This window comes from Salvelinus fontinalis, chromosome 9 (genome assembly GCF_029448725.1).
Source record: "Salvelinus fontinalis isolate EN_2023a chromosome 9, ASM2944872v1, whole genome shotgun sequence".
Classification (NCBI taxonomy): domain Eukaryota; kingdom Metazoa; phylum Chordata; class Actinopteri; order Salmoniformes; family Salmonidae; genus Salvelinus; species Salvelinus fontinalis.
In genome coordinates, this window is record NC_074673.1 from 42,263,638 (window position 1) to 42,290,610 (window position 26,973).

The 26,973-nt window shown below is 42.6% G+C and overlaps 1 protein-coding gene across 3 annotated transcripts in view; it reads left to right on the forward strand.

Annotated features, from left to right (window-relative positions):
• Positions 1-23,160, forward strand: part of LOC129862631 (kelch-like protein 25) — a 49,507-nt gene extending 26,347 nt beyond the window's left edge. For all 3 annotated transcript variants that reach the window (XM_055934474.1, XM_055934475.1, XM_055934476.1), the window contains one exon: positions 20,224-23,160. The gene's annotated coding sequence lies outside the window, so the exon portion shown is untranslated. The remainder of the gene's footprint in view (positions 1-20,223) is intronic.
• The last annotated feature ends 3,813 nt before the right edge of the window (positions 23,161-26,973 follow it).

Genomic DNA, 26,973 nt, shown 5'->3' on the forward strand with positions numbered 1-26,973 from the left:
TGAAAACGGCATTGTTGTCATCAACATTGTTGCATGTGCTGCATTGACCATGCAACAACAAATGCGCTCCTTGAGTGACAGGGTGCGGAGCTAGGTCTGTGTAGAAAGCAGCATGGAGAGAGAGCAGCGAAAGATGACTCAAGTAGCGAGGTAAACTATAAAAATGGACGTTACACACAGCATATCACATTTAACAAACCAAACATTCAAATACTGTTATAGAAGGTGAAGTAAAAACCCAAACCGGTCTGTCCATCAATACCAGACAATGGAGAACTGAGTACCAGGCCATTAGCGACCTGACAGTCACTTCCAACCCATGTCCAGAGTGCATAAGAGGAGATCACGGTGAGTCACGTGGAATTTGACAACAGCCCTCGTGAACACCTTACTCTGCTTATCTTAATCGGCGTTAGGTCAAAATTGAAGTAACATATGCCGATTTAAAACACTTGCTTTTCTGCGAAATGTTTCATATTATTATTAGGACAAGTAAACACCTTCATCAGCGTACCAACAGTGTATTCGATCTGTGTATGTGCTAGCACCAGCCGAGCCAGCCTCCCTCTTTAGCGCAAGTGAAGTGAGTCCGGAACACCTGAACGTATGCGTTTTAGAAGTAGTTTTCACATGCAAACTTTATGTCCGAACTCCAAATCAAATATGCACCCAAAAATAACATGGTCGCTGTGGTAGAACATTTATTGTGATTGTCGATTTTCTGCATCAAGTAGCCTGATTTCAGATGTGTCCATTTAAACAGGGTTATTAGGGAAATCGCTCTTCTTGCACAGCATGTGAACGTTTTAAATCAAACTATTATATTAACCTGACGATCCACAATTGCATTATCGTGTGCATGTAACCGTGCTCACTGTGTGTGTTTGATGTCATTAGGTCTTAAAGAGACAGTGCACACTTATGAAAGAAGAGATTGCTACCTGTACCAATAACCCCCCCCCCCCCCCCAACAAAGCAAAAATAAATGATTACCATTATTTTATCAACAAAGTCAAATTTATAGTATGATTAGATTCATTAATTTATACATGGCCATCTGAAAAATGGACATAAATGTAATAATATGGAACTCAAAAGATCTGTCTGGGTCAAGTGCCATTCTCTGACTTTGGCTAATACGCCTTTTTTTTGTTGCTTTGGTATCGTTTTGGAATTGAGAATCATGGTGGTATCGAGTATCGTAATACTAAACCTGGTATCAGTATCAAAGTAAAAACTGACAGCTAATCTTGTCTAGGTCCTGCTGTTTGAAGTGTGTGTGGTGGGGCTACTCAATAATAATAATAATAATAATAATAATAATACCCGGAGAAACCATCTAGAAGTGGCAACAAAGAAAAGCACAAACACTGCAGGACCTCTCATGGTGGCTTCTGGGAGTGGTAGCTACAGTAAAGTTTATCTGGGGGAAATCCCTGTCTCTGTCGGGATCAAAGTGACACATCCCACCCAGTGGTGCAGTACAGTGGTAAGCCACTCAGACATTGATTTGTGTTCTGCATTACAGAGGTTTTCCAGTCAATTGGCTATTAGCACACAAGCTGGAGAACACACTGGGGCTCAATCTGTGTAATTACACAGAGACTGAACAGAGACCACAGAGAGCTACTCTAATGGGGGGCGGGGTGCCGTTGCGTTGTGAAAGCCAGGAGGTCCCAAATGTACCGTTCGTTACCCATTACATTTATATAGAGTCTAAAGTACACTGTAATGGTTTCCTAAACTGTTGACATGTCCTGTTTTTATCATGAATAAATAATGACCAGATAAGCCCAATGCAGGCATTTTAAGGTTATGCTTGTGCCTCAATTGTTCAATGTTATTGAACATAGCGTTTGGTTTCCTATAATCTATGGTCATCTTATCTGAGAGTGTGTTTGCTGGAGCTGAGCTACTATAAAGGGGGTTGGGGTATTGCTTGGAAGATGTTGCTGCGGGGAACAGGGAGGCTCAAGTCCGTGTCCAGGCATCAGCCACTAGGCTGGTGAGAGTAGCAGACATATATAAGTTCAGAGACACAACCTCAGATCACAGCACAGAGGTAAAGTCTCCCTTCCTCTGAAGGGTTAACCCAATTAGTGCGTTTTGGACTTTTTTAAACATTGTGTGTTTGAGCTACAGACCAAACAATAGTCTGTGATTTAACGGGGGCTTAGCTAGAGCAGTGTTTGTGAGATGAGGGTGGATTCCCTAAGGGGCCTTGTCTTTTTACAAAAAACGTCTGAGTCCGAATTGTTTCAGCTACAAACTATGAATAGTTATCAATGAAGAGCGGAGACTTACAAACAAGCACGTAACATGTTTTGTTCTATGATGCTCACATGCTAGACAAGAGTTGTTAGAAGATAACGGCGTTCTAATACATAGATCATAGGAAATCCCAGGACATAGTGTCTATAATACTGTTATACTCTCACATTGTTCCTGTCAAACTCCAAACTCCACACCGTTGTCACCGACTAGTGATGCAAACAATTTCTGTACTTCCAGCGTTCATATAAATTCATATTTATTTTGTTGTTGTTGCTTTGGCTGACATTTTTTGTTATTGACATTTGTCAATAAAACTCATGAACTGTTTGTCAAGTAGTTTTGTGTTCTACTTGTAGCTCTGGTTGTCCTGAAAAGTAAATGGTAAAACACTTCGTTGTGAGGTTAAATATAAGGGCTGAACAAATGAAAAGACGATTTTTGGTGGGGTCTTGGGACTGATAGGGTTAATGACTGTTCCTGTGTGTAATCATTAGCACCCACCTCAAAGCCAACATCACAGGGCTCCATTTCACAGAGGAGCAGGTGGCCCAGCTTCATAATTAGCTCCTGCGGGCCAGGCTACAGAGGCTAGATCCCCAGGGTGGCTGCCCTTCCTCCCTCCCCGGCTGGAGGATGCAGCGGCTGGGAATCCTGTTTTAGCCCATACATTTTTAAACAACTGCAGCAGGCGAAAGGGAAGGGAAGGGAAAGAGAGAGAGGGACTACCTGACTGCAGCCTGCCACACTCAACCAGTTTTTCAAGGATCTCTCTCTGAACTTTACCACAGCTCCCAGGAAATATTTGTATAACCTTTCTTTTGACAGGGAGTCCTGCTGAGACCAAGGTCTCTTTTACAGATGAGCCTTGTATACACATCAATGTACACATTGCTATTCACATCAATACATCAATAACTAAATACTATCATAGACAATTATTTAATATAATAATAGGATTATTATAATTATTTAATATGATAAAAATATAATTATTATTATGTCAACAGTGGACAAATGATCACATGTCAGTCGGTACATTTTATGTCAGGCATGTGTATCCTTATCATTTTAGACTCCAATGGAGTAATAAAAAAAAGTCTGGTTCCTCTTATCAGAGACATATTTGAGTACTTTAAAAGGGCATCCCAAGCTCCTCTGGCCGTTAGCCTAAAGCTGGGAATTAGCCTCATACACCTATCACATCTCAGGGCTTGTGAAACACAAGCTAACACATTTAATGGGGGCTTAGCAATAACCTTATCTAACCTCGTTGTTCCCCTGACTCCTGGCCAGCCCACGAGGAGGATTAGGGTTACAATGTGGATGGATATGGGTGGTCGAATAGTCAGGCTTATTAGGCTAATCCAATCCAGTACGACGACTGTTTTCTGAAGTATAATTCATTGCATTTAGAATCATCTGGTCCATTGTATACATGTACATTCAAGCAGGACAAATTAATCATATCAGTACGGCAGACAGTTTTTATACAGTGTTTCTACAATGTTGGTCTCACAGGCTTTGCCCTCTCAAAGCTGTCGCTTTGGCTTTAATGAATATCCAAAGGGAGGTGTCGGCCTATTGGAAAGCTCTCTTGGCACAGCGTCATGCCTCTAATCAGCTGTGTCCCAGGGGTGACTCTGCTCACTCCTGACATTTGTTTGTTGACAACACAGTCACACACAGGGACTTTTCTCCCGCTCAGGCTCTGTTATGGAATAACCTGTTGGCCGTGGGGCTGTGTTGTGTCAACAGGATAGGTGGAGTGTCAGAGGACACAGTAAAAACTCCACATTGAGCCGATTCATTGTGTCCGAGCTGCTGTTGTGGTCTGGAGGAATGCAGTCAGAGGAGGAATGCCCCTTCACTGCTCCTTGAGAGAGACCTTCCTTCCATATCCGCTGGCCATCTTCTCCCCCTGCCCACACTCCTCACTGTTTTGCAAGGCCTTAATGAGACCCTACTTACAGCAGCACACAGCTCCGCTCAACACTGTTTGCAGTGGCTGACGTGAGCTGCGATGATTTTATAATAGGCTTGAGTGTGGCTTACAGCTGACTCCTGTACAATATGAAGTAGGACAGTGGTTGGTTGTGGGAGGAAGAGGAGAGGAAGAGTCCAGGCAATGAAGAGAAAAGATGTGTGTCTTGGCTTGCTTGGAGACGGGGAGTTTTCCTGCTCTGTTATACAGTGACTTCAGGTTTAATTGAATTATGCCCAAGCAGAAAATAAGAACATACTACTGTAACATCATGATCTTTCGCTCTGTCAGCAAACCGAATGTTAGCCTAGATTCAGTATGAATCAAGTCACTGCACTGAAGGTCTTCTGCTCCCATCCTATGCTATTATATTTTATACCATGTTTTTATGAACCCATCAGACCCAGAGGCGTCAATGTAATGATGGTTGACCATAACATTCTGAACAGAAATACAGTAATGGTGTCTTTCTATAATGAACGAGCCTGTGAGCTACTCAGCAATACCCTGGGCAATTTGGCAAGTGGCAGCAGAGATGTGTGACTGTCTGGGTGCCAGGGGTCTCCTATCAAAGACAACATCTGAGCTACACCACAGTCAATGGGCCAGAGAGAGGGAGCCTGCCAGGCTGCTACACACCTCAGGCTACAGTCTGCCTGCTCGCTCACCAGAACTTTCCATCTGAAACTGCAACACTGTAGACAAGCCTTAATGGGTGTAGTAAATGGGGAATGTTAGACATGACCATTTCCTCTGCTTTAGAAGGGAATGTAGGCCTAATGCTAACGGCCTGGGTGTTTTACTGTAACCATTTATCAGATACAATGGGTGGTCTCTGAGAAACAATGTTGTGCTGTTTTATACCACTCTAGCGAATGTTGACTATGTAGCCTAATCTAGATGGAGCGCGATCCAGGCAACTGAATCCATGAGACCTCATTGCTTTAGCCTCCAAGCCCTGGTGACATATGTAATTTGAATCATTTTTACACAACGGGCAACGCCTCAGAGGTGGGGAAAGAAAACATTTCCTTAGGTCGACATTTGGATTTACTAGATACTAACTCTGCTGTGCATACAAGGATGGCATTATTCCCTGCCGTTGTCCCTGGTTTGACCTCGTTGGTTTGATCTCTCGTCAATCGTTGGTTTGACCTCTCGTTGGTCTGACCTCTCATTTTATTTGTGGAGATGTTAGAACTGGGGCGACTTCTGCTTTTACAAGCTCTACAATGACAAGTATCAATTGGTCAATAAACTCTGACAATACTGTGAACGTTTTCATAGGCATCCATTAAAAATTCATCATGGCCTTTTGAAAAGTATTACGTTCAGCTTTGCCTATGTTATGGCTGAAGATAAAGAGTCTGGGTGTGTGGCATTTTGGTAATAAATAGCCATCATGATATATTTGTCTGATATTTTACTCATGGCACTGGCAGAGCTTTGCCAGTTAAAGTAATTGCAGCTTGTGTGTGTGTGTCCCAACACATGACATTGTTTTTGAGTTGGGTACACTGGATGTTACTCCTTCTCTTGCCTCCAGTCCAGAGGGGTTGTGTTGAGCAGCTGCATTCGACTGTGCCTCGGTAATCCAGGTAATTTGCCAACAGTTGGAACAGTCCTGACCCCATGCCAACCACCACCCCCTGCTTCCAGAAAGACTAAACCAGCTAATTGTGTCAATGTTGCAGAGGCACTAAATCGGATTGTGTGGATATTAATCTGATCTCACTTTTTGGCACAGTACATGGTACTGTCGCAGGAAACATGGCGTTTTGGCCCAATGTACTGGAGAGACAACTGTAAAGCAGTGCTTTTTACCTGATAGCTAGACACAGTGAATCACAGATCGAGCAGTCTCTCTCTCTCTTTCTCCCTCACAACAGAGAAACATATTCACACAGACTACATATAAACACACAGCTTCCTCTCCCCAGAATAGTAGGGCTAAGCTTTGCTTGTTCGGCCTGCCCTGTGTAAATTGGCAGTGGATTTAAGCAACATTCTGACATAGCATTGCACTGGACTTCCCTTTCCTGGAATCCACTGGCTCATTGCTATCTCTATCCGCCCTGAAATGTCCAACTTTATCATCATCGCATTAGGCCGCAAAGCTGTGTTCATTCTGCTCCAGTCTAGACTGGTGTCTCGTGTAGATAAGAATATCATGAGCTGTTATACAGCACACTGTAATTAAAAAATCTGGCTTCTATCATACAATTACCAGGAGCAGGGTGATATGCTATTGTGCTTTCTCCTCTTGTTTTTTCTGCAAATAAATTTGGCTTTCACACTTAGCTATTACTTTTCCACTCGGAAATCGAGTTTCAGCCCTTTCCATTCATGCCCTTGTACGGGTTGAACATGGCAGATCAGATTGGGGCACTCATAATCACCTAAATTGGGACGTAGTGGCTGAACAGTAAAATGCTATACGTGGCGTCAGGCTCTGCCTTCACAGTGCTGTATGGGTTTTGACTGACGGCTTAGGGGTGTAACGGTACACTTATTCATACCAAACCATTCGGTATGGGAACCTCGTTTCGGTCCGTACTGTGAATCCGAATTAATACATAAATATATTTACAAAAACTATTTAAAAAATTGCTGCTGACTAACTGACCCTCATTAACCAGTTAACAAATGCTATAACATTAAAAGAAAACTGTAAAATTACGTGGCCAACAGAAAATACTATCAGAGATCTGTATATAATGACGAGAAGTTTATTTCTCGTCCCTAACAATGGTAGTCGTCCCAAGGCTGGAAGGCAGGCGATATAGAAACACATTGGGCTTGGTTTGGACAGATTTTGGAGAGGGTGAAAGCTCTCGCTGCATACATACACGGACCGGACATTTTTCATTAAGAGCTTAATAGAAACATACAACAATGGCAAGCCTATTGTGTTAGTCAAAATATATAGCCTATTATTGAACTTAAATAAAGTTTTTTTTGTTTTTTTTGTTTTTTTACTAGGCAAGTCAGTTAACCATTTAACATCCCTAATAAAAACACTAGGCCTATAGGAGATGCCTACGCTGCGTTGTATGCCATTGCCTCCTGAGTAAATTTTAGCTGAAAAAAAACATTGTAGGCTATTCCGTTAACAACTAGCTAGAGTTTATGCGCACGTTTATGATTAAAATCTTAACTGGCTCATTTCAAACAATCTATATTTTTTTGTGAGGCGCAGTCGGTCACTAGTTCTGTACGACAGCGAGTGGTGGAATCGATAAACCAGAATTGGATGATTATCACTTAAATCTCCAGTTTGGGAACATTTTGGCTTCACAGTAGATTACAACCGACAGACAAGGCAGTTGTGGATAAAATGTTAACAGTATGTCGCCACTGCTCAACAATAGCCTATGCAGAATGGAACGTGTAGCTTGTTGTCATAGAGCCTCCTTGTGTGTGGCAAAAAAGTTAGGAGATTTAGAATTAAAATCATGGATTTAAAAGTTAAATGGGAAGGATAGGCTACAACGACTAACAGCCAACAGGTGGCTGCTACTTAATAATCTGAATGGAGTTGTTATTTAACTGTAGGACACGGAGAAAGCTCATGCAGCCTCAACTAGCCTACCTAGCTATATTAGCTAGCTTAGCTAACTAGCTTCTCTCGATTTGATGCAGTCAAGACCAGTACTACAGATATCATATTGATTACAAATAATCTAGCTATGACAAGCTAGCTAGTAACACGGAACCCAAACCAGCTGTGTGCGTGCGCCATCGTGCATACATTTATTTTGTCCCCCTACACCAAAGGCGATCACGACATGCAGGTTAAAATATCAAAACAAACTGAACCAATTACATTAATTTGGGAACAAGTCGAAAGCATTAAACATTTATGGCAATTTAGCTAGTTAGCTTGCACTTGCTAGCTAATTTGTCCTGGGATATAAACATTGAGTTGTTATTTTACCTGAAATACACAAGGTCCTCTACTCCGACAATTAATCCACACACAAAACAGTCAACCGAGTCGTTTCTAGTCATCTCTCCTCCTTCCAGGCTTTTTCATCTTTGAACTTATATGGTGATTGGCATCTAAACTTTCATAGTATTACTACACCGACCGGCAACACAGTTAGTCTTTCAATCACCCACGTACGTATAACCAATGAGGAGATGGCACGTGGGTATGTGATTCTATAAACCACTGAGGAGAGGCAGGACTTGCAGCGCGATCTGCATCACAAATAGAAAGGAGTTCTATTTTAGCCCTTGGCAGTGTAGGTGCAATAATTGAATAACATACATTTTGAAATGTATTTTGTAACGCTCGCGTTGCGTGCGCTTCTACTAGCGTTGAGCGGTATCCAGATTGTCATACCGTTTCTGTACCATACCGGGGTATACAGTATTACCGGAAGTGCACACGCGGCACATTTTATTTTGACGCTCAAAACAATTTGGGCAACATGGATCTTGATCTCTGCTGGAACCAAGAAGCTTGATCTTGACATCTAGCCACATAGCTAGTTAGCAAACCAAATGCTCAGCTGGATATAGTTTATTTGAGACATCTTAGATTTCTAGTTATGGTTATAAGCAGTGGTGTAGCACCGCGGTATTGAAAATCATAACGGTATTTCGAAATACCCAACTATACGATATGTCACCCATGCCTAACTCATACTGACCACCAGAAAGTCACTCAACATGCTCTTCTACTGTTAAAAGCAATAGTCCATGTCTGACTCCTACACAGGCTCAGGAGCCTGGGACGGTGGCACATCTTCCGTCACCAATAACCCTTGCAGCTCTTCCACTGTGAATTCCTGAAGCATCAGATACTTTCCTACCGCAGCCACAATGATGTCCAATTTCTTTGGCTTCATTGCTACTTGAGCCGTGCAGTTTATCACAGTTGCAATGAACGCCACAAAATCCACTTTCTTTACATACAGCATGTCTGGTTCTCTTAGTTGACAAACCTTCACCATGGACTGTGGTGCATCCAAAATCAATTATTTTGATCGCCTCCGTATAGGAGATCAGATGGACCGCCCTAACTTTAGCCACCTCAACCTCGGACAGGATACTCCACAAACTCTGGGACATGATTCCCCCCCACAATTCCAACATGGCCTTTCTTCGCTCTGATCTTCCATATGCTCCTTCCGTCTGCACACATTTGAAACGTGACCAAATCCTTTACAGTTGTGTGTGTGTACACTTTAGATGTGTCAGGTGATGGGCCTTAACCTCTCTAGGCTAGATGGGACGCTACCGTCCCACCTAACCAACATCCAGGGAAAGTGCAGGGCGCCATATTCAAACTACAGAATTGTAAATATTTAACATTCTTGAAAATACACATGCAATATGTCAAAATAAAGCTTAACTTCTTGTTAATCCAGCCACGGTGTCAGATTTCAAAAGGGCTTTACGGCGAAAGCAAACCATGCGATTTTCTGAGAACAGCACCCCATCAAACAAACACAGACAATCATATTTCATCCCGCCAGGCGCGACACAAAACTCAGAAATAACGATATAATTCATGCCTTACCTTTTGAAGTGCTTCTTCTGTTGGCACTCCAATATGTCCCATAAACATCACAAATGGTCCTTTTGTTCGATTAATTCCGTCGTTATCTCCAAAATGTCCATTTTATTTGGCGCGTTTGATCCAGAAAAACACTGGTTCCAACTCGCGCAATATGACTAAAAGATATCTAATAAGTTTCCTGTAATCTTGTCCAAACATTTCAAACAACTTTCCTAATACAACTTTAGCTATTTTTTAACGTAAATAATCTATCAAATTTAAGACAGGATAAACAGCGTTCAATAGCGGATTAAAAACAAAGTGGAGCGAGCTTTTAGGTCGTGCGCCCCAACCACAACAATACACTAGATTCGACCCTCGTTCTGAACAGCCCTACTTCATTTCCCAAAGGAAAAACATCAACCAATTTTTAAAGACTGTTGACATCCAGTGGAAGCGATAGGAACTGCAAGCAAGTGCCTTAAAAATCTAGATCCACATAGAAACCCATTGAAAAGAGTGACCTCAAACATTTTTTCCTGGATGGTTTGTCCTCGGGGTTTCGCCTGCTAAATAAGTTCTGTTATACTCACAGACATCATTCAAACAGTTTTAGAAACTTCTGGGTGTTTTCTATCCAAATCTACTAATAATATGCATATCCTAGCTTCTGGGCCTGAGTAGTAGGCAGTGAGACCCCAAACGGATCTCCCAGATACACATCCTTATCAAAAAAATCCCATCCCAACAAGGAACATCTGCTTATCATCCCTTTCAGTTTTCAACACTTTATAATTTGAATTCTATTCTTTGATACTACTGTTCTCCATTCCTCTTCTCCAACTCCACTCGACACTCTTCTTGTTTCACTCTCGACATCCACTTCCGCCATGATCTCCCAAAGCAGCACTCTTTCTCCCTTGTACTTTATCAACTCTGGTTAATAAAGTAGGTAGCTTACAGTTTGAATTTTCTACTGCTTCCCTCACTTGAATCGGACCTGGGCTGGATCCGACGAGGTCTATACGAAACTGGTCATATTTTTTGGACCTGTGAAGGCTTCTACGTAAGGCCCAACATAACAATCCTTGTCACAACAGACAGTGCCAGGAACATTGTGAATGTTGTCACAGAAGCTGGACTTAGGCCACAAGTAGGGTGATTATTAATTTAGCGTCCTTTGCCCAATAAAAAATAGTAACTACAGCAACTGTTGGCATTTAATTTTCCCGCTGTACCGTAACTCCAAAATCACAATACGTACCGCTCTGAACATAAACACAGCACGCGATAAGTAGTTGCCCACATTCCTCCCAGTAATTGGGAAACTTTTGCCCATTTTTGGTTATTTTCCTCGGAATTGCTGTAAGTTTAAGAGGACTCGAGGAAGCATTTTGAAAGATGATATATTGAGGGTTAGAATAAATGCCGCTTTGATGTAAAACAAGCAAGCCAAACACCCATGAGTCCAAATGTGCACTTCACAATCCACGATTGTGCACACCATTGTCAGACATGCTTTTTAGTTATGTACACAGTAGGTCCCTCAGGTCCTCTGGCACTGGCCTTTTTAACTATCCCAAAGCCTAGGACCAAGAGGCATGGAGAGGCAGCCTTTAAATACTATACCCCCAGCCTTTGGAATAGCCTGCCAGAGAACTTGAGGGGGGCTGAAACTGTGGAAATCTTTAACCGATCTTTTTAAGGTACCTTCGGGGTCTTTCAGTTTTTGTTATTCTTTAATTTTTTTATCCTCTTTGTTGTGTGGTAACTCATTTAGTTTTTCATTGTTTTTGTTTGTTTTCTCCTGTGAAGAGCATTGCGTTGCATCCATATATGAAATGTGCTATATATACACTGCATGACCAAAAGTATATGGACACCTGTTCGTCGGACATCTTATTCCAAAATCATAGGCATTGATATGGAGTTGGCCCCCCCTTTGCTGCTATAACACTCTTCTGGGAAGGCTTTCCATTAGATGTTGGAACATTGCTGCGAGGACTTGCTTACATTCAGCCACGAGAGCATTAGTGATGTCGGGCACTGATGTTGGGCGATTAGGCCTGGCTCGCAGTCGGCATTCCAATTCATTCCAAAAGGTGTTTGATGGGGTTGAGGTCAAGGCTTTGTTCAGGCCAGTCAAGTTCTTCCACACCAGTCTCGATAAACCATTTCTGTATGGACCTCGCTTTATGCACGGGGGCAATGTCATGCTGAAACAGGAAATGGCCTTCCCAAACTGTTGCCACAAAGTTGGAAGCACAGAATTGTTTAGAATGTCATTGTATGCTGTAGCATTAAGATTTCCCTTCACTGGAGCTAAGGGGCCTAGCCCGATCCATGAAAAGACCATTATTCCTCCTCCACCAAACTTTACAGTTGGCAATATGCATTCGGGCGGGTACCGTTCTCCTGGCATCCTCCAAACCCAGATTTGTACATCGGACTGCCAGATGGTAATGCGTGATTCATCACTCCAGAGAATGCATTTCCATTGCTCCAGAGTCCAACTGCGGCAAGATTTACACCACTCCAACTGAAGCTTTGCATTGTGCATGGTGATCTTAGGCTTGTGTGTGGCTGCTCGGCCGTGGAAACCCATTTCATGAAGCTCCTGACAAGCAGTTGTTGTGCTTATGTTGCTTCCAGAGAAAGTAGCGGTAGTGAGTGTTGCAACCGAGAACAGATGATTTTTACGCGCTTCAGCACTCTGCGGTCCCGTTCTGTGAGCTTGTGTGGCTTACCACTTCGCGGCTGAGCCGTTGTTGCTCCTAGACATTTCCACTTCACAATAACAGCACTTACAGTTGACCTAGGCAGCTCTATCAGGACAGATATTTGACGAACTGACTTGTTGGAAAGGTGGCATCCTATGATGACCTATGACGGTGCCACGTTGAAAGTCACTGAGCTCTTCAGTAAGGCCATTTTACTGCCAATGTTTTTCTATGGAGATTGCATTGCAGTGTGCTCAATTTTTTTATACACCCGTCAGCAATGGGTGTGGCTGAAATAGCTGAATCCACTTATTTTGAAGTGGTGTCCACATACTTTTGTGTATGTATAGTTTGTATAGTATTGTTTGTACAGTTTGATTTGATTCACATTTCACCAGGGCACACACACACCTGAATGCAATCATGACTCATATCCCCATTACAATCTGTTTCTCTGAATAGTCTTGTGAAAGCCAACACTGTAAAATCATATTTTATAACTTAGCTAGTCATGTTTGCAATAGAACAAGCTTTCGAGTCATGCCCACCTGACCCAGATTGCGATTTTATAATGAACCGTTTTTGGATTGCATTAACAACGGCAGTCATTGTGTGCTGGCAGGGATGCAGGGTTGTGTTCCAAATTAAACTATTAGTGTGCTTGCTCTAGTTCCTGACCAGCTAGTAGAGCTCAAAAAGTACCTTAAAGTGGAAGACTCTTCTTTGAGTCATAAAAGTGCATTGAAATTGCTTAGGTACTGTGCACACTGGATAGGTTTGTGCCACTTTAAGACACCAGTTAGAAGTCTCACTCAAACCCTTGCAATGTTTTTTTCTTATGTTGCACCGACCCTACATTTTCCAGGAATAATCTTATGTTACTGAATGTGTCCAGAGTGTTTTCAGATTTTATCATCAACAAAATGTGGCGAGAAGTACAGTAAATGTAAAATCAACAGTGTAATGTTTGGATTCAGTCTTGTCAGGTGAACTGTTGTGTTCTCAACTTTGGTCTAATAATTTTCCCAAACTTTCAATTGCTATCATGGTTATGCTTTTCATATTTCTTCTGTAAGAAACAATGAAATGTAGCCCTATCCATAGGCCAATTCCCACGAGTGTAAAGGGTTAAGACACACTGTATGGTGTGTAAGAGCAGGATGTGCAGAGATGTTGCCAACACAAAGGTTTGGTAGACTTAATGGAGCCTTGTTGGTCTCCACTTCCAGGGCTTGTTGCATCTTGTCTAAAAGCGACACAATCGTAGGCTGATGCAGAAGGAATTAAAATATAATTGGGCTTAATTGTCTGTCTTCTCCCTTTACTCATTTGTTAGTAGAGTCCTTTACAGGCTTTGAAGGTTGATACTGCAGGATTACTCATAAATATTATTCCCTGTTTAAAGTGTTTTAACCCCAGCGAAGAAAAACTGTCATCGTAGACTGTAATTTTAGCTGCCTTTTTAAGCTTCTTAATGCAGCAGCAATTTTGTACGTAATTAAAACGACTTCCAAGATTCCTGGAATTTCATTTCATTCCACATGGATCATAACATTTTCTACAACGGTATTTTTTTTCTCTGAATTTGGTTTATTTCTAGAGTGTGCTTGTTGGATGCCGCACAGAAGCTCAAACCTTTTTTTCCCCAGCTGCCCCTGATAGGAGGGGGAACTCTTATGATAAAAACTCACTTTTAAAGCTTCATGCAACATGCAGCATGTTATGCTGCTGTTGTCCAATAAATATGCAAACCTGAGAAAGAAACCTTATTGCTTTATTCATGAGTCCCAGTGAACAGATGTGAATTACATTAAAATGTTATCTATACTATGTGATTTAGTGACTTCTGTAGTGATGATCAAAGAGATGTGGAAGCACAGCAGTGCACTGTGTGAATGTATCTTTTCCCTTGCTACCTGGATGCGCCCATAATATCCAGTACACCGGTATGTTCTGAAATTGTTTGATTGCTGCTATTTAATGCCTCTGCACTCTCAAAGGGAAAGGATTAGCATTAAATTGGAGTGCAGTGAAAACATGTCAAGGTGACGAGGAGAGGATTAACGGTGCTTAGCTTGGAGGGCCTCAGAGGTGGGACGAGGGGTTTCTTTTCTCCAAATCCTCTGGGTAAACACTCTGCTCGCGGCGGGCTGCTACTGCCGAGAGCGGATCGCAGAGGAAGGGAAACGTAAAGAAAGCTTAACTTCAAATCCCTGCCTCACTCTATAGGACCAGGAGAAAGAGAGAGGCTCAAAGGAAAGGCTCTCACCATCTCATTTAATCCAGATGCATTCTAATTCTAAATGCAAAAAAAAATAAAAAAATATCGCTGGGGGATTTTGAAACCAGTTCTACTTCTCTAGTGGGATTTCTCAGCCTTGCCGGAAGTGTGTAGGCCAAACTTGAATTAGAAACTGTACGCATGGCCTAGTTCTAATACCTGTTTAATGTAAGCACTGAGCAGCCATGCTGCCTGTCCTCAGGAGTCTCCATAATGTAAATCGTGTAAAACCATGTCATGCATCAGTTAACACGGTAAGCATGTTTCCACACCCGTTTGGTTTATCCTACCGCTGGGAGTTGACATTGCCCATGAAAAGGGATGTGATACCTGAACTATAGTAACTGCAGTAACTCCTTTTGTAATTATATTTTTATTTTTTATATATATATACACTGCTCAAAAAAAGAAAAGGAACACTTAAACAACACAATGTAACTCCAAGTCAATCACACTTCTGTGAAATCAAACTGTCCACTTAGGAAGCAACACTGATTGACAATAAATTTCACATGCTGTTGTGCAAATGGAATAGACAAAAGGTGGAAATTATAGGCAATTAGCAAGACACCCCCAATAAAGTAGTGGTTCTGCAGGTGGTGACCACAGACCACTTCTCAGTTCCTATGCTTCCTGGCTGATGTTTTGGTCACTTTTGAATGCTGGCGGGGCTTTCACTCTAGTGGTAGAATGAGACGGAGTCTACAACTGACACAAGTGGCTCAGGTAGTGCAGCTCATCCAGGATGGCACATCAATGCGAGCTGTGGCAAGAAGGTTTGCTGTGTCTGCCTCCAGAGCATGGAGGCGCTACCAGGAGACAGGCCAGTACATCAGGAGACGTAGAGGAGGCCGTAGGAAGGCAACAACCCAGCAGCAGGACCGCTACCTCTGCCTTTGTGCAAGGAGGAGCAGGAGGAGCACTGCCAGAGCCCTGCAAAATGACCTCCAGCAGGCAACAAATGTGCATGTGTCTGCTCAAACGGTCAGAAACAGACTCCATGAGGGTGGTATGAGGGCCCGACGTCCACAGGTGGGGGTTGTGCTTACAGCCCAACACCGTGCAGGACGTTTGGCATTTGCCAGAGAACACCAAGATTGGCAAATTCGCCACTGGCGCCCTGTGCTCTTCACAGATGAAAGCAGGTTCACACGCACATGTGACAGACGTGACAGAGTCTGGAGACGCCGTGGAGAACGTTCTGCTGCCTGCCACATCCTCCAGCATGACCGGTTTGGCGGTGGGTCAGTCATGGTGTGGGGTGGCATTTCTTTGGGGGGCCGCACAGCCCTCCATGTGCTCGCCAGAGGTAGCCTGACTGCCATTAGGTACCGAGATGAGATCCTCAGACCCCTTGTGAGACCATATGCTGGTGCGGTTGGCCCTGGGTTCCTCCTAATGCAAGACAATGCTAGACCTCATGTGGCTGGAGTGTGTCAGCAGTTCCTGCAAGAGGAAGGCATTGATGCTATGGACTGGCCCGCCCGTTCCCCAGACCTGAATCCAATTGAGCACATCTGGGACATAATGTCTCGCTCCATCCACCAACGCCACGTTGCACCACAGACTATCCAGGAGTTGGCGGATGCTTTAGTCCAGGTCTGGGAGGAGATGCCTCAGGATACCATCCGCCACCTCATCAGGAGCATGCCCAGGCGTTGTAGGGAGGTCATACAGGCACGTGGAGGCCACACACACTACTGAGCCTCATTTTGACTTGTTTTAAGGACATTACATCAAAGTTGGATCAGCCTGTAGTGTGGTTTTCCACTTTAATTTTGAGTGTGACTCCAAATCCAGACCTCCATGGGTTGATAAATTTGATTTCCATTGATAATTTTTGTGTGATTTTGTTGTCAGCACATTCAACTATGTAAAGAAAAAAGTATTTAATAAGAATATTTAATTCATTCAGATCTAGGATGTGCTATTTTAGTGTTCCCTTTATTTTTTTGAGCAGTGTATATACATTGGGGAGAACAAGTATTGGATACACTGCTGATTTTGCAGGTTTTCCTACTTACAAAGCATATAGAGGTCTGTAATTTATCATAGGTACACTTCAACTGTGAGAGACGGAATCTAAAACAAAAATCCAGAAAATCACATTATAATTTTTAAGTAATTAATTTGCATTTTATTGCATAACATAAGTATTTGATACATGAGAAAAGCAGAACTTAATATTTGGTACATAAACCTTTGTTTGCAATTACAGAGATCATACGTTTCTTGTAGTTCTTGACCAGGTTTGCACACACTGCAGCAGGGATTTTGGCCCACTCCTCCATACAGACCTTCTCCAGATCCTTCAGGTTTCGGGGCTGTCCCTGGGCAATATGGACTTTCAGCTCCCTCCAAAGATTTTCTATTGGGTTCAGGTCTGGAGACTGGCTAGGCCACTCCAGGACCTTGAGATGCTTCTTACGGAGCCACTCCTTAGTTGCCCTGGCTGTGTGTTTCGGGTCGTTGTCATGCTGGAAGACCCAGCCATGACTCATCTTCAATGCTCTTAGTGAGGGAAGGAGGTTGTTGGCCAAGATCTCGTGATACATGGCCCCATCCATCCTCCCCTCAATACGGTGCAGTCGTCCTGTCCCCTTTGTAGAAAAGCATCCCCAAAAAATGATGTTTCCACCTCCATGCTTCACGGTTGGGATGGTGTTCTTGGGGTTGTACTCATCCTTCTTCCTCCAAACACGGCGAGTGGAGTTGAGACAAAAATAGAGATTTTTGGTCTAATCAGACCACATGACCTTCTCCCATTCCTCCTCTGGATCATCCAGATGGTCATTGGCAAACTTCAGACGGGCCTGGACATGCGCTGGCTTGAGCAGGGGGACCTTGCGTGCGCTGCAGGATTTGAATCCATGACGGCGTAGTGTGTTACTAATGGTTTTCTTTGAGACTGTGGTCCCAGCTCTCTTCAGGTCATTGACCAGGTCCTGCCGTGTAGTTCTGGGCTGATCCCTCACCTTCCTCGTGATCATTGATGCCCCACGAGGTGAGATCTTGCATGGAGCCCCAGACCGAGGGTGATTGACCATCATCTTGAACTTCTTCCATTTTCTAATAATTGCGCCTTCAGTTGTTGCCTTCTCACCAAGCTGCTTGCCTATTGTCCTGTAGCCCATCCCAGCCTTGTGCAGGTCTACAATTTTATCCCTGATGTCCTTACACAGCTCCCTGGTCTTGGCCATTGTGGAGAGGTTGGAGTCTGTTTGAGTGTGTGGACAGGTGTCTTTTATACAGGTAACGAGTTCAAACAGGTGCAGTTAATACAGGTAATGAGTGGAGAACAGGATGGCTTCTTAAAGAAAAACGTGAACAGGTCTGTGAGAGCCGGAATTCTTACTGGTTGGTAGGTGATCAAATACTTATGTCATGTCAAAATTACAGACCTCTACATGCTTTGTAAGTAGGAAAACCTGCAAAATCGGCAGTGTATGAAATACTTGTTCTCCCCAAGGTATATACGTTGCTGTTCAAAAATTTGGGGGTCACTTAGAAATGTCCTTGTTTTTGAAAGTAAAGCACATTTTTGGTCCATTAAAATAAAATTGGTCAGAAATGCAGTGTAGACATTGTTAATGTTGTAGCTGAAAACAGCAGATTTTTTTATGGAATATCTACATAGGCGTACAGAGGTCCATTATCAGCAACCATCACTCCTGTGTTCCAATGGCACGTTGTGTTAGCTAATCCAAGTTTATAATTTAAAAAGGCTAATTGATCATTAGAAAACCCTTTTGCAATTGTTAGCACAGCTGAAAACTGTTGTTCTGATTTAAAGAAGCAATAAAACTGGCCTCTTTTTAGACTAGTTGAGTATCTGGAGCATCAGCATTTGTGGGTTCGATTACAGGCTCAAAATGTCCTCGAGTCCTCAACTGGCAGCTTCATTAAATAATACCCGCAAACACCAGTCTCAACATCAGCAGTGAAGAGGCGACTCTGGGATGTTGGCCTTCTAGGCAGAGTTGCAAAGAAAAAGACATATCTCAGACTGGCCAATAAAAAGAGAAGATTAAGATGGGCAAAAGAACACAGACACTGGACAGAGGAACTCTGCCTAGAAGGCCAGCATCCCTGAGTCGCCTGTTGACGTTGAGACTGGTGTTTTGTGGGTACTATTTAATGAAGCTGCCAGTTGAGGACTTGTGAGTCTTCTGTTTCTCAAACTTGACACTATAATGTACTTGTCCTCTTGCTCAGTTGTGCAACGGGGCCTCCCACTCCTCTTTCTATTCTGGTTAGGGCCAGTTTGTGCTGTTCTGTGAAGGGAGTAGTACACAGCGTTGTACAAGATCTTCAGTTTCTTGGCAATTTCTCGCGTGGAATAGCCTTCATTTCTCAGAACAAGAATAAACTGACGAGTTCCAAAAGAAAGTTATTTCTTTCTGGACATTTTTAACCTGTAATCGAAACCACACATGCTGATGCTCCAAATACTCAACTAGTCTAAAGACGGCCAGTTTTTTATTGTTTCTTTAATCAGAACAACAGTTTTCAGCTGTGCTAACATAATTGCAAAATGGTTTTCTAATGATCAATTAGCCTTTTAAATGATGAACTTGGATTAGCTAACACAACGTGCCGTTGGAACACAGGAGGGATGGTTGCTGATAATTGGCCTCTGTACGCCTATGTAGATATTCCATTTTAAAAATCTGCCGTTTCCAGCAACAAAAGTAATTTACAACATTAAGTGTCTACACTGTATTTCTGATCAAATTGATGTTGTTTTAATGAACAAAAAATGTGATTTTTCTTTCAGAAACCAGGACATTTCTAAGTGACCCCAAACTTTTGAACGGTAGTGTATATCATTTAAGAAAAGGAGGTATGGCTGCTTTGGTGCTTTCTATGTGCTAGGCTTCCTAAATCTGTTAGCCGTCCTCCTCCCTTGTTATTTTGATCTAAGCCATGTATGGCTCGGTGGCTATGGAGCTCACTGGCCCATTGTTGCCTGTGCTCCAGGGCTGTAGGTACTTCCAACTCTGATCATGCTACGTGCAGGATCATTTGCACAATATATGGAATGCTGACAACAGGGGGTTGGTTACTGGGAGGGGGGGAGAGAGGAAAAGAGGTTGACTCAAAGCCAAAACCAGAGGAATACAACAGCAGATGTACAAACTGTGTGCACCCTTTTTCCCAAGAGAAGACATGCCTCTGTCAATTCCGTACACATTGTTTGTGAGGGGGGGGGGGGTGCATTTACACGACGAGGATCTGCTTGAAAAACAACTGTTGAACTGCATGATTATACAGTAGTCATACTGTGAATCAATATTTTGCACGACATGAATGTACAGTAATCATCTTGCGCTCACACAATCCAGAACTGAGATCGCTTGAGTCTGTATTTCTCATTGGATCTGTTTTGTCGGTTGCCGTTTTCTCCCTCCTGAGTCTTGGGTTTCACATTTATTTTTTTCACCCTTTCTGTTCACAGGTGTCACATGTTTCTGACCGTAGTGACTGGCAGAGGCTTGCTAGGGCTTGCCTGCCCGCAGCACAGCGTGACGTGTGTCCATCGGGTGACGGATGTGGCTCCGCCAGCGTCGCCCATTCCTGCTCCTCCAAACCCACCTCCCCCGTTCCAGACGATCTGAACACAAGGTCCTCCAAGAGGGATGTCATCAGCTGGCTCTGCTCCTTTATAGCACAACGAGACATCCACACCATGCTTCCAAACAGTCTTATCCATGACCATGGAGAGAGAGAGAGACACTTTATTGACAGACCACTGACTTGGGTATATTGCTCAGTATTTTTGACTGAGGCTATTTTTGAAACATGTTCTTCTTTTGAGGAATCCACTACTAGATCATTCCACCTCTCAACCCGGGCGAAATAGCCTCAAGGGCTGATGTGTTTTTGTAAATGACAATTGATAAACTACAGTAAGCAGGAACACTATCCGTTCCATCATAGGTGGTGCTGTAGGCTCTCAGCACACAGGATTTATGAACTCGGCAAACGCTCATATCCAACAAATAGCCTACAGTGCAAGTCAACTTTATAAAACAATGAGATATATCAAAGAAACACATTGCATCATTGACCTTTTCAGAGGAAATAGTTGTTGTTTTTTACATGGAAACAACATTGATTCAACCAGTTTTTGCTCGGTGGGTTGATAATGGGTCAATGAGGGTACTAACCTTTTGATACTAAGACTTTTTTCTTCTGTGAATTGTGTTTATTTCTGGAGTTAGTTTGTGGGATGACAGCCGCACGGAAGCAACAACCTTTTTTTCCAGCAGTCCCTGATGGGAAGGAGAACTTAACAGGAACTTTTAATGATTTTTAATGATAAGGACTCACTTTTAAACTGCAGTTTTCCATGTGAGGGGTGCCTTCAAGGACTGTAATAAGGCCTCCTTGTGAACTGAATTCCTTGTGCCTAATACTGGCAGGAAGGTTTGTCATTTCACTCTGAAGTGTTTGAATAAATGACTATTTCATGCATGTTGACTTGTTCCATAAGTACAGGGAAACGGCTTAAATAAGTGCCTCAGCTTGTCGTCTTGATTTGTGTGACAACTCTAATGCAGACATTCCAGAGGGCTTTGAAGTAGAGAAAATCAGCTTATGATAATAATTTGAGTTGGCTTAAAACCAGTGGGGATTTATTCCAGAATTTCATCCCTTTTCTGATGTGGTTACTCTGATGAGAATGTTAGCGGAACACTTCTGAGTGACCTAAGTTAGCCAAATGGTAGAAATGGTAGTAAGCTCACTTCAACAATGCAAATAATGTTTCTCATAATGAATTATTTAATGCAAGGTTTTTTGGAAGCACACTTCAGTCCATATTTTATTTTGCTTTAGGAAAACACTAACTATTGCAGTATGCAACCTCAAATGACTTCTCCTGTATTTTCACGTGTATATACAATCCTTCCTTTATGAGCACCAATATAAAGACCCTGAGACAAACCTAGCGAAGGCAACGGTAAGTTAGCCTGGCTCTGCCTGCTGAATACATTGTCTACGTAAATGAATGATTTAAGGTTTTATTCATAACTCAGTTTGCCTAACAATCCTCTCCTCCCCAGGATACAAGGGTCTTATCCTGTAATGTTTGCACTGCTACAGTGAGAAGCTATTAGCACGACACATTAGGATGGGAGTGACTGGTGTGAACGCAGACCACATCAGTGATGTTTCCTGCCTCTTCCTGGCCCCTCAGGGTAAAGAAACACACACTTGATTCTCTCAGCTTTTTTTTTTTAGCTGAAAGGAACAAGTCTAATCCCTAGGCTCCAGCCATAAAAAAAGTTTAAAGGGTATATTCCTTTAGACGTTCACTCATCCTTATGTTCGTCCAAATAACAACCACCCAAAGTCATTTAGTCAACCACCCATTCACCAATCAGTGACAGTATGGCCACAAGGTTGTTGCGTTGCTGTTTATAGCCCATTACAGACATATTTCCCCCTCCCCTCTAATCAGCCTGTGTGGCTGTCAGCCCAGAAGCTTTAGCAGGATTTCCAAAGGCAGCCAAGGGCACAGGCAGGTGTCGCCAGGCAGCATAGCAAGCCCCCTGGGCAGGTGGAAGGTGAGTCCTCTGCCAGGAGACTATCCGACCTGCCTCTCAGCCGTCTGGACAGACCACCTGCTGCCCTTTGTCATCACTGATATCACATATCATCCAAGATCGCCCTCCTTACAACACACATACAATGCCCTTAGGGTTCTACGAGGGACTGCTACCATCACACTCCTTTTTCATTATGACCAGTTAAGATTGTATGTTTTCAATGACCTAGTAGATTTCTGGGCTTGTTCTGCATGGGAACTACAGCCAGGTGTTGAATTGGGATGGAACTGATCCCCCTCTCCCCAAAATATGAGTTGCTTTTCCATACTTATTTCACTGAGAAAACAAAGAATTTGCCAGTATAGGCCTATGCTGTTTTCCATTCTAAGATTATGGCAGAGGTGTATCACTGTACTACATAATGAGCTACTCCACCTAACTGCTTTCAGGCTGCAGCACCTCCAAACTCCTAATGGGATAGTCTGTGTATGATCCTAATAGCATGCTAGCATTTACAGGGAGCTGACTCTCATTGAAATGCAGCAGCAGAGTTGTTCTGGTTTTTTCCGTTAGCTGCTTCATAATTGAGCAATCTTGGAGCATCCTTGCTCATGTATATTTGAGCAAATCCACTCCTCTCTTCCCAGTTCACAACATCCCTCAAGCAATACTTAAATCTCGCTAAACTTCACAGGAGTTAAAAGTGCAACAATTCTATTTTCATGAAAGGCTATTACATAATACATTGAAGTCTTTTTGTCTACTGTTTTTAATAACTAAATATCCTTTAGCCAACAGCTTTTTTTTACTGTTCCCAAAAAGAGAATAAAGAATAAATAATGGCGTTTTTCAAGCTCATTTCTTGCATTTTCTGCATTTACACAATCACTACATGTGACAGTACATCCCCAACAATAAAAGAACCAGCTAGCAATGAATACATATCTCTCGATGTCCAATTATGTTGGAACATTCATCCATATAAGTTCTCTCTTGTCTCTCCTTTAGTGTTGCCATGTGCATCACTTTGAGATATTTGACAGCTAGTAAATCTCTTCTGAAATGATGCTGTTCATAAGGCTTGAACATGAACAATCCCTTACCCCTGCAAGCTCCATGAAGCTGTTCACAACTCTGGAACTCTGACTGTCAACTAGAGCTATTGAATTTCTGAAATGTTTTGGTGTTTTAAAAGGCTTTTGCTTTCTGTAAACTTTGGAGTATCTCTCAATGAACAAGGAAAAGCATCTGGCGTATACTGTGTGACCACCATACTGTGAGCTATACTGTACATATAGAAGGCTAATAACCTGGCAGCTTCCCAGAGATGTCATGGACACAGTACAGTTGAGTGGAGGAGTAATGCATGATGGTCAGAAAATCATCACATTAAGAGCACAGAGAGAGTCATTCACACTCACTTCACGCTGTAATGCCAATCATAGATCAGGGCCTGTCTGATGCTCCACCGGCTCATCTTTTATTTACCGCTGATTAACAGACGTGAAAAAATTAAGTTCCATTAGCCCAGTAAGTCTGTGTCAAAATAGGTCAACAACATGAGCAGCTCATCTCCCTCCCCATCGATGGGATTGACAGTGGTCTGCTGCTCTTAACCTCAATTGCTTAGCATGCAGTTCTGTTCTGCAGGAAGTATTATCGACCTTCTCTCTGAATGCCTTGGATACACAGACTCTCCTGGGGGTTGAGAGGTCAGAGGTCAAGCTGATGGTTGGCTGCAGCCGTATTGTGTGTAAGGGGTGGCTGGTGTTTCTGTCATTGTGGAGAAGAGAGCAGCAGGATTGGACTGGCCTGACTGCACCACTGGGACAGACAGCTGATAAACAGGAACTACAACACACCTCCACTATGAACAGTTCTACAATTATAGTGTATTATATAGCTATTATAAGAGTTTATCTTAAATGTCCTCAACCTACAGGTAACAAGTTCCCAATGGGTAAAATAAAAAATTAAAAGATTGAGAAAAAAAGGTGGGCTGCATAAGGTTGAAAAGCGTTTGAAAATACAATTGTGCAATCTTTTTCAACAATCCATGGACTTTAAACTGAGCTGGAATTCAGAACTAAATATTATAAACCCAGTCAAAGTTTCCGTAAGGACACAACTGTTGCCCCCCCCCCCCCCCCATATTGTAAATAATGTATAGCAGCCATGGTTTTAGATTCTAGATTCTGACAAATTTGCGAGATGAGCTGAGCCAGGTCCATAGTTTTCCAAAAAGCTGAATTTATTCATTACTTCCTAGTTGCAGGTTTTCACATATCCAATTTTCATGATTGTCTCATTAAATTTAGGATCAGGAATGTGATATTGGAATTTTGATCCTAGTAGCTATTCATGCAGAGGAATGGAGAGGGGAATGTCTAGTGGATGGATGACTGAGATCACCTTCAAAACAACCCAATCAAGCTTGAGAATGGAATTATGATATGTCAAGTGAAGAGCGATGGGCATCCGTGAAGCCCCACACTGCACGAGCGATAGAACAGGAGAGTATGTTTTATGAATGTATTTTCTCACAGTGCTGGATGCGCCTCAAACAAAACAAAAACAATAACAAATGTGCTGGGTCAAACAGTGGTGTTTTTTCACTTAATGCAGATTCCAGCTATAAATGAACATTTGTGTAGGGGTTGATACATTTTTATTTAGGGCAAATCAACTCAGACATTTTAAAGTAGATATTACAAACTTTAGAATCCTTTTTAAAGGAAATCTCCTGCAACAACAGGGTGGTCAAATTAAGATCCTACACCTGCACCTGTTCAGCGAATCATTTTATCATATTATTTACGGTTATGTGAATCATGTTATGTAAACCTGCTGAGAACATCCTCAACTGACTAATGCTGTACTGTTTAATTCCAAAAAGAAGGGAATGTAGGAGAGAATATTAAATTCTACAGAAATGTGTGTGCTTTCCGGTCAAGCTGAGACCCTCCACCTAGGTTCTATGGAAAGCCCGACTCCTTAAGATTTTAAGTTTACATAACAGGAGTCTGGAGCTGCAGTACAGGTAAGCCCAGGGCTCGCCAACCCAGGTGCTCTGTCTGCATTACTCTGGGGTGATGTCATCTTTCTGTCTGTCTGGTAGTACATGTGCCAAGTGTAGGAAGAACTATGTGAAAAGGCTACTGTAAAATCGGAGGTGACCTCCCAGAGCAGTGCTGAAACATGTTAGCTGCAGCAGCAGTGAAAAACTTGGCAATGACAACAAAGCTTGTGCTGGATGCCACAGACACACACACACACACACACTCATAAGCCACGCGTATGCACACAATCCCGCACATACACACACGTGCACGAACAGATGCACACACACACAAACTACAATATACAGTGCCTTGCAAAAGTATTCTTCCCCCTTGGCATTTTTCCTATTTTGTTGCGTTACAACCTGTAATTTAAATGTATTTCTATTTGTATTTCATGTAATGGACGTACATAAAATAGTCCATTGGTGAAGTGAATGAAAAAAAATTATGGTTTCAAAAAATTCAAAAAATGGAAAAGTGGTGCGTGCATATGTATTCACCCCCTTTGCTATGAAGCCCCTAAATAAGATCTGGTGCAACCAATTACCTTCAGAAGTCACATAATTAGTTAAATAAAGTCCACTTGTGTGCAATCTAAGTGTCACATGATCTCCGTATATATACACACATGTTCTGAAAGGCCCCAGAGTCTGCAACACCACTAAGTAAGGGGTACCACCAAGTAAGCGGCACCATGAAGATCAAGGAGCTCTCCAAACAGGTCAGGGACAAAATTGTGGAGAAGTACAGATCAGGGTTGGGTTATAAAAAAATATCTGAAACTTTGAACATCCCATGGAGCACCATCAAATCCATTATTAAAAAATTGAAAAAATATGGCACCACAACAAACCTACCAAGAGAGGGCTGCCCACCAAAACTCACGACCAGGCAAGGAGGGTATTAATCAGAGAGGCAACAAAGAGACCAAAGATAACCCTGAAGGAGCTGCAAAGCTCCTCAGCGGAAATTGGAGTATCTGTCCATTGGACCACTTTAAGCCGTATCCCCCACAGGGCTGGGCTTTACGGAAGAGTGGCCAAAAAAAAGCCATTGCTTAAAGAAAAAAATAAGCCAATTTGTTTGGTGTTTGCCAAAAGGCATGTGGGAGACTCCCCAAACACATGGAAGAAGGTACTCTGGTCAGATGAGACTAAAATTTAGCTTTTTGGCCATCAAGGAAAACGCTATGTCTGGCGCAAACGCAACACCTCTCATCACCCCAAGAATACCATCCCCACAGTGAAGCATGGTGGTGGCAGCATCATGCTGTGGGGATGTTTTTCATCGGCCGGAACTGTGAAACTGGTCAGAATTGAACGAATGATGGATAAATGTCTTGGAAAGTACAGAACTCAATCCAATTGAGAATCTGTGGTATGACTTAAACTGGAACCCATCCAACTTCAAGGAGCTGGAGCAGAATGGGCAAAAATCCCAGTGGCTAGATATGTCAAACTTATAGAGACATACCCCAAGAGCAGCTGTAATTGCTGCAAAAGGTGGCTCTACAAAGTATTGACTTTGGCGGGGTGAATAGTTATGCATGCTCAAGTTTTCAGTATTTTGTCTTATTTCTTGTTTGTTGTCACA